This window comes from Anoplopoma fimbria, chromosome 10, assembly GCF_027596085.1.
Source record: "Anoplopoma fimbria isolate UVic2021 breed Golden Eagle Sablefish chromosome 10, Afim_UVic_2022, whole genome shotgun sequence".
Taxonomy (NCBI): domain Eukaryota; kingdom Metazoa; phylum Chordata; class Actinopteri; order Perciformes; family Anoplopomatidae; genus Anoplopoma; species Anoplopoma fimbria.
In genome coordinates this window covers 15,129,451-15,138,930 of record NC_072458.1, presented here as the reverse complement: position 1 = coordinate 15,138,930, position 9,480 = coordinate 15,129,451, and positions in this window count along the sequence as shown.

Below are 9,480 nucleotides of genomic sequence, written 5' to 3'. Positions count from 1 at the left end.
GCCATCCTCACAAACTGAGTGACCGGGCAAGAAGTAGAGTGGTGAGGGAGGCCACCAAGACACCTACGACCACTCTGAAGGAGTTAAAAGCTTCAGTGGCTCGATGGGAGAGACTGTACATATAACAACTGTTGCCCGGGTTCTTCACCAGTCGAAGCTGTATGGGAGAGTGGCAAAGAGAAAGCCACTGTTGAAAAAAGCTCATATGAAATCTCGCCTGGAATTCGCCCAAAGGTATGTGGGAGACTCCAAGGTCAATTGGAAGAAAGTTCTTTGATCTGATGAGACAAAAATTGAGCTTTTTGGCCATCAGACTAGATGCTATGTTTGGCGAACACCAAACACTGCACATCACCACAAACACACCATCTCCACCCTGAAGCATGGTGGTGGCAGCATCATGCTCTGGGGATGCTTCTCAGCAGCAGGCCCTGGAAGGGTTGTAAAGATAGAGGGGAACATGAATGCAGAAAAATATCGCCAAATCCTGGAGGATAATCCGACTCAGTCTGCAAGAGAGCTACGACTTGGGAGAAGATTTATTTTCCAGCAAGACAACGACCCCAAGCATACAGCAAAAGCTACACAGAAATGGTTCAAAGACAACAAGGTGAATGTTCTGGAGTGGCCAAGTCAAAGCCCAGATCTCAATCCAATCGAGAATTTGTGGCTGGACTTGAAAAGAGCTGTTCACGCCCGATCCCCGAGCAACCTGACAGAGCTTGAGCTGTTTTGCAAGGAAGAATGGAGAAAAATTGCAGTGTCCAGATGTGCCAGCCTGATTGAGACATATCCACACAGACTCAGTGCTGTGATTGCAGCCAAAGGTGCATCTACTAAATACTGACCTGAATGGGGTGAATATAATGCAATCTAAGAGACAGGCAGAAGGTTTACACTTAGAAATTGTTATCAATTGGTGAAGGTGGATGGGAGAAAAAACATCTAAGTAGTTAGAATCTTATTAAAGAAGTTCATGAAGTCACTACTACCGATGTTTATAGGAATACAGGGCTCAACAGAGCTGTGACTCTGTCAGCCTGGCTACAGTGCTGAAGAGAAACCTGGGGTTGTTCTTTTATTTTTTTTATTGGTTTATTTGGTAGGGACAGTGCACATTAATTAACATTTCTGTAAATGTACCAGAGTTAGCCAAGAGGCTATTTTTCATCTGTAGTCCCTAGACAGATGTTACAAAGTCACCCTAAAAACAGAATATTAGATTATGTTAAAAAGAACATGGACTAAAAACAAGATTATCTTGCATTGTTAGACAATAAAAACATATATATCAGAAGCACAATACATTAAAAAGCATGCAGAGTATGTCAATTAGTGTCATTTCAGTCTGACATTAAAAGACATGCTTGCAGGTTGATGAGTGGCGACGGGCAATATCAAGACAGACAGGTGAGAGCAGACAGACTGGGGGAAATTCAGCACAGACATATTGAGGAAGTAAGGCGCAGTTAGTGATGACAGTGCTGGGTGCTAATTAACCATGTCTTTAAATTATCTTTAAATGAACTGTATGTGTCCCGTTGTCTAATGGTCACTGGGATGGAGTTCCATTCTAGTGCAGCTTTTACAGAGAATGCAGACTGACTGAAAGCACTTTTCCTAAATGGGATAATGCAATCTCCTCTTACTGCACCTCTTGTGAGCCAATATGCAGTTGATCTGGTGGTTACAAACTGTTTGAGTGGAGGAGAGGTCAAGCCATATATGATTTTGTACATGAGACAGACATTCACATATTTAATCATGTTCTCCAAACTGAACAAGTTATATTTTTGCAATATTGGGCAGTGATGATAAATAACAGGTTTTTTGTCAAGGATTTTTAGTGTTCTTTTATACAATGACTGTAGTGGTTTTAGAGTAGTGGTGCTAGCCTGTGACCAGGTTGTTAAACAGTAAGTGATATGAGAAACAACCATAGAAAGCATGTATATTTTAGCTGCCTCTGTTGACATGTAATCTCGTGTGAACCTGAAATTTGACAGATTAAATTTGACCCTGTTACAGACCTTTTTCACCTGTGTTTTGAATGATAATTTGGAATCAAAAAGTACTCCAATTATATAATTGTTTTCCGGTACTACCTGTAGCCTCTCCCCAGATACAAAAACATCCTGCTCTACACTATCAGTGTTTGTTTTGGTAAAAAACATACATACAGTTTTGGACACATTTAATTGTAGACAGCATTGCTTTAACCATGCTGTTACATGAACCATGGCGTTAATGAGCTCATTTGCAACTTGTGTCATTTTGCTTCCATGTAAGTAAATGACAGTGTCATCTGCATATATTTGGATATTGGTGTTAGGACATGCTGATGGAAGATCATTAATATATATAAAGAAAATAGCAGTGGGCCCAGGATGGAACCTTGTGGGACACCTGTGGACAAATGGAGGGCAGGTGAATGATGGTTCTGTACTTGGACATACTGGGATCTATTACGCAGATATGATTCAATCCATTGAATTGTTCCTGAAGAGAAATTGTAGCTGGGCAACTCAGACAAAATAATTCTATGGTTAACAGTGTCAAATGCCTTCTTGAGATCAAGGAATACAGCTCCAACAACACCCCCTTTGTCCAAGCGAAATTTGATTTCTTTTTTTTCCGTGAAGAAACAGGTGGCTGGCTGTCTCAGTAGAATAATTGGCTCTGATGCCAAATTGCATTGGACGAAGGACCAAAGAACTGGTATTCAAATGGGAGATAATTTGCTCAGCTACAAACTTCTCTGCAACCTTTGACACTGTTGGCAGGATACTGATGGGTCTGTAATTACAGGTAGAGAGGTGATCCCCTTATTTTTCTCTATTAATGCTGAATAATAGGCTGCTCTGGCATTACGGAGTGCCTTCTTTCATATTTTAAGACCGTCTCGCCAGACAAACCGTGATTCCTTTCTTTTATTATCTTCTTTTTTAGAGGGGCTATAGAGTCTAGTGTCATTTGCAGTGAGCCAGTAGCACTAGCCACAAGATTGGCAATCTGAGACGGACTAAAGTTAGCATAGGAGTCCTCTGTTGTATTGAGCAATGGTAATGAATTAAACGCTGATGGAATCGCTTCTTTAAATTTAGCTACAGCTTTATCAGATAGACATCTAGTGTAGAAACTTTTGCCTAATGGCGTACACTCCGGTAGTACAAATTCTAAAGTTATTAGGTAATGGTCCGATAAAAGAGGGTTCTGTGGAAAGACAACTACATTTTCTATTTCAATGCCAGAACAGGGTTGAGGGTGTGGTTAAAACAGTGAGGCGGTTTCTGTACACTCTTACAGAAGCCAATCGAATCTAATAATGAAATAAACGCAGTACTAAGGCTATCATTATTGACATCCACATGAATATTAAAATCACCTACAATAATTACTTTATCTGTTTTGAGGACAAACTTGATAAGAACTATGAAAATTCTGATAGGAATTCAAAATACGGAGCTGGTGCGCAGTACACTATAACAAATAGAACTGGCTGTAATGCTTTCCAGGTCGGGTTTGAAAGACTAAGAACAAGGCTTTCAAATGAGTTATAATTTAATTTAGGTTTAGGGTTTATTAATAGGCTTGAGTCAAAGATGGCTGCTACTCCCGCCTCCTGGATGCCTCCCTTAAGAAGTTTTCCAGGCAAGTCCAACTGGTAAAAAGCCCCGGGGCAGACATTGAACATGTTGGAGAGATTATATATCTTGTCTGCCCTGGAAACGCCTTGGGGCACCCCAGGAAGAGCGAGAAAGCGTTGCTGGGGAGAGGAATGTCTAGAATACCCTCCTAAGCCTGCCGCCCCCGAGACCCGGGGTTCTAAAACGCCAGAGTAGTGTAGATGGTGCAATACTAAAATTATTCTGTCTGTTTATATAATATTTTAGTTATTGTGGATTTTTAAAGTTTTTTAAAGTTATTCTTTACTGTTATTACTTATTTACTTATTTATAATTCTTGTTTTGATCTTGTTTTTTACTTTGTCTCTTGTTTGCATTATCCCCGCTGTGGGATTTATAAAGGATTATCTTATCTCTTTTGCTAGGCATAAAACATAGCAACAGTTATGCATTTAAAACAAAAACGTATTTGCTTGCATTCCGAGAGTAAAATGAGAAGATGGATATTATTCTCATACTGTGTGCTTAAAGTGTCCCTATTATGCTTTTCCACTTTTTTCCTCTCCTCTAGTGTGTTATATATATTTTTGTACAGGTAAGAGGTCCGTAAAACCTGAAGTCCACTCCTAAAAGGAGTTACTCTCCCCCTCAGAATCACTGCTCCTCAGCTGCCTGAAACGGCTCCATTGAATTCTCTCCTTCACTTCCTTAACTTTATGAGGTCATAATGTTACAGAATTGATGTAAAACTCCTTCCGGCTAGTTTGGCCCTCAAACAACAAAAGAGAAAGACGGAGCTCCGGAGGAAGAGTGTTTTGTTTTTTTTGTCATGTGGAGAAGACGCTGTGCTCTGCTCTGCGAGGGGAAATGTCCTTTGTTTGGACTCCGAAGGCAGATGAAATGATGAAAAAGTGTCTACATTTCATTTTCACTTCGCCAGAGCAGTACAACGAAAACTTAATGTTGTGTTCGCTGCATTTCGCCGAGGACAGCTTCAACAGTGTTTTGAACCGCTCTGGAAGACGTGGCTGAATTCTGTTTGTAAGTGGCGGGACATATCCGACCAAGCGAAACGTTGACCAATCACAACAGAGCAGGCTAGCTGACCAATCAGAGCAGACTTTGCTTTCTGGAGGGAGGAGCAAGCACTATAACGGAGCGTTTCAGAGAGAGGGTGAGAAGAGGTGCTGCAGGACAGCCATTATGAGAGAAACAAGGAGGATTATGAGCATTAACGCATGTAAACATGTTGTAAATGTAACTTGAGATAAAAATATGCACCCGGAAAATAGCATAATAGGGCCTGTTTAATGTCGAGCAAAGGAGTGGGCAGAGAGACAGAGAAAAAATCAAAGAGACCTGTGCAAAAATAACAGATATATTCTCAAAACATGCCACCGCCAAGGCCCCAGGTGTTGGGAGCAAAAGTGCTGATTCAGCTGGAAGCGCATCTGGGCCACACTGCCTATAGCAATGCAGTATAGTGTTCCAGTATAAGTATAAGTCTCTTATTCAACTGGCTTCAAAAAAGGCTAAACGTTCACACAGTTCTCATAGTGTTACATAACTGTTATTTCAACATTGACCCAGCCTGTTGGTATACTGGAAGCTAGCTCTGCATTAGCACAGCAGCATGCTAACACTTAGCTCAACACGCTAACATGGGTCACAGAGAGCTCTGGTATTTTTAATGAATGTATGTTTGTACATAGTATGTTCACAGTTTACTTGACTGATGTCAATTAGGGGCCTTATGTGTATAAACTTAGAACCCAGGTGGAATTATGCAGGCATCACAGGGTGAGGGAACTCTGTATTGTTTCAGCAACATGTGCAGTTCCTAAAAGGCTAGAAAAGAGTTGTAGATAACTTAGCAGTTTGTTCTCACGAGCATATATGTTTCTGTGAAAACATGAGACGGCCAGTATCGACTCATCCTGAGCTTCAGTTTTGAAGGGAATCCTATACAGATCCTCATTGAGAAAGAGATTTCCTGTTGTGGGGACATTTGTGTCAAAAATAAAGGTAATCTGCTGGGTCTTCTCTCTTCACAGCCTTTATGGAAAAGTATCAGGGCCAGACATAAGGGGGAAAACATTTTTTTATTTAAAATAATAAAGTCAACCATCAAATGAAGTTAGGAGAGCGACTAACCACCCTGCTAGATTTAGTATCCTTCATCCTTTGAGTGTGAAGGTGAGTATCTGAAGTGGTGAAACTGGTGCTGTAATATATCAATAATGATAAGAGTGTTACTTTAACCAACCTAACAGAAGTCAAGTGGTGAACTAGCCAGCCACTATCTACTAGCCTAAAGCTAGCCCTCTAACAACTGTTAGATGCTATCAAATATATAGCTCTTATTTCTATATTTATTGTTGTAACAATTTAGCAAATTAAACTCATAGATTATGTTAACCTCATGTGACTATTTATATACATTTTAAGGACCATAATCCACAAACACCAATGTGGTTAAACTGGCAAAAAATGTTATTCACTTGACAGATTTCAGACACTTTTTGAGCAGAGAAAGACTACATTCATGAGATGCAATTTTTGGTATATAGTCAAAACAATGGTGGATGACTCCTCAAATATATATTAGGACCTCAGTCTTACCTTAATTACACAAAAAAGCTGTTATTATTGACTTTGAAAGCCTTTGACAGGTGCAGTTTGTTTTCAGGTCCCTGCATTAATGCGGCAAATAAGGGCCCTATACAGATGTTATGATTTTATACCAGTAGCCTATACTGCTCAACTTCTATCTCTGTTTGTGTAAGGCCACTTCAAAAAGAGTTTTAACAAACTAAATTCCAGCATAACAATAAATTTGTGTAATCTGAGGTGCTGCATTGATTACATAGACTGTAGAAGTGGACGTAGCCATGGTGATTTCACTCCTTGGTTTATGGACTACGGTCGCCATCTTCGTATTTCGGAACCAGAAGTGTCACTAAAGGGTGGAGCTTAGTGCAACTGAATGCTTAATAAGTCATCTTAAGTCAACCAAAGGATTACAATTAACTTGATTGAAATTAAACACACTGTGCAAGGGTTAAAGTTCTAGGACAAAAACATGGACGAAATATGTACAACTCCCAAACTGGACAACGCCATGGTAGCAACCCGTCAATCACCTGCTTTATGGTCTATTTGACTTTAAATGGACCATAATGTTTACTGAAGTAATAAATCAAGAGAGAAGTAGAGTCATTTTCTAACAGACTTCTATACAACTAGAGGAGTCACCCCCTGATGGACAGTAGGAGAATGCAAGTTTTAAGGCACTTCAGTATTGGTTGGAGGTTGCCACCTGCTCATCAATATAGTCAAGTAGCACCATGTAAGTACATGCAAAAGAGTAAATTTCAGTTTTTACAACCCACCAAGTTTAAGACATGCAGCATTGACTTCACTTTTCAGAACTGATGGATGCTGCCTGAAAAAATAACTTGTCTTTGTGTGTTGGAAGCTAGGATTTCTCAGATAGTGAAAAATGGAATGTGAGATCAATTATTTAGCCAACCAAAAACAAAACTGAACAAAATTACTTTTATTCCCACTGAGAAAAGAAACCTAAAAATCACTCAGGTGTCTGCTTCACAATACACACACACACACACACACACACACACACACACACACACACACACACACACACACACACACACACACACACACACACACACACACATCACCTTTCAAACAATAGGAAATGTGTCTGTCCAAAAACTTCCAGTCTGAACTTCACCTCCCCAACTATCCCAAACCTATCCCTTTACATATTGATCCAGAGTGAATTCTAGTGTGATAATAAGTGACCTGAAAAGGTCATGTAGTTATTTAAATTAAAGGAGCTTTGACTCTGAACTTACTCCTTTGCCTGGCTGGGAACCTTGAGTCCAGCTCTGGACACATCAGGCCCATCAGGCAGGGGGCAGGGCGGGCCAGGGCGGATGGCCAGCAGCTCTCTGTTTAAATGAATATCAATCATGTCTCCCAGGCTGAGCCCTCACCGCAGGGCTACGATTGGCTCACAGCAGACCAACCTGGAGCGGCCGGTGAAAGCTGCTGTATCAGTGTCCATTCACTCACAACAATGAGGCTGAATGACTAATGAGCTCTGTCCGGGCTGAAGTGTGGTCCTTGCACTATTCTCACAGTAGCTTTGAATATGACCAGCAGCCTTCCGTGGCCCAAAAGCTGGACATGGGAACCTAAAGAATAACGATGCTTTCATAAAAAACAAATACAATTGTAGCTTTATCACCAAAGACGGTACACAGTGGGAGGATACAGACACCTTTCCATTGGGATTACTTGTTTTTTTTATCTATTTGATTTTTCAAGGGGTTTTAAGGGGAAGAAGCTTTGACGTCAAGAAGGTTGGAGTGAAGAAAACCAAAAATGAAACCAAGACTCTTTCTCACATGCCTGGCAACCTTCTACTGTTTGAGTAAGTACAGTTTCGCTTTTACATTCAGTGTGCTTGGTTCCGCTGTTGGAGAGATCAGGATGAGAACTAGGGGTACTTTGCCAAGTCCCCAGAGCAGAGGATGCTGCTGCAGTTCCATCTATTCTGTTGCTGCTTTGACTTTTTTTTTAGTAAACTGGAACTCAAATCTTTGGCGTCTAAGTTTTTAACCATCCAGTTTATATCTTTGTTGAAGATCCAATTGTTTCCCATAGAATCAGTAAGTTTAACAAGATCTGTGCTCCTACAGCATCGTAATATCGCATCTGTATTTTAAGTTACTGAAATTGCTGTAAATTGGAGAAACAAGCTTCTCATTTATTAATCCAGGTATTATTGATAAGGACAGAAGGATCAGTTTCACTCTGTTCAGATCATTGGAAACTCTTGTCAATATTTAAATGGATGTGAATGTTTTGTCATCGATCCCTTGCACAAATATGTACAATATGCAAACTCAAAGTGACTGTAAATGTCTGCATATAAACTGGAGCTAAGCGTTAAGTCCCACAAACAAATGTAGATCTGGTAATCTTCATGTACAATTTGATAAAAAGCATTATCATAACATCCACTTGGTCTTGTGGCCTTCCTGGAAGGAGGGTAAGCCTCAGAGGCACAAAGTTAAACAGCCTTTTTCAAGACCAAGAATGAAACAATGCAGTTTATACATTTTAAAATACCTCATTTTTTTTAAATGTTATCTAGAAAAAAACATTAAACTACTTATTTTAACCTTGAGAACAATATTCAAATTAACTGACCATTGTGTCACTTTCTTCCCAGTTAAAGCAGAGGCCTACTGAATGCACAATATTTTGGGTGCGGGGTATCCTCTAAATAAATCCTAAAAGTATGAATATGCATTTTTACGTTTAATTATCAATCTTGAATAAACATTAAAAGGTTTAAATTGAAGGTAATCAAAACACTGTTTGACTTAGCAAGCAAGTTAAATCTTCAACTTGGAAACAATAGTTTTACAAATAAATGAATAAAAACTCAAGATCCACTCACTACCTTTTTCTTGAGATTTCAACCAAGCAAACTCCACTGAAGAAGACAGTGAAGTGCAGTTGGAAGCTCCAGAAAAGCTTGTTAATGGATCTAGAGTTAAGATAAAAATTTGAACTGTTTAACTTGATCAAATTGTTTGCAACAGGGTTTCATTTTTTGAGGTGACACAGAAAATACTTTTTCTGTACGCACAATTCATTTCTGTACCCAGTGCTAAGTTACAGATGAGGGGAGAGATACATACATTTCAAACATTAATTTATAGATCATTTCAGTAAAAATGAAAGCCTGATGGCCAGGCATCTTAATTTGTTTTCAGGCACAATTATCACATAATAAACCTTCGAAATAACAGTA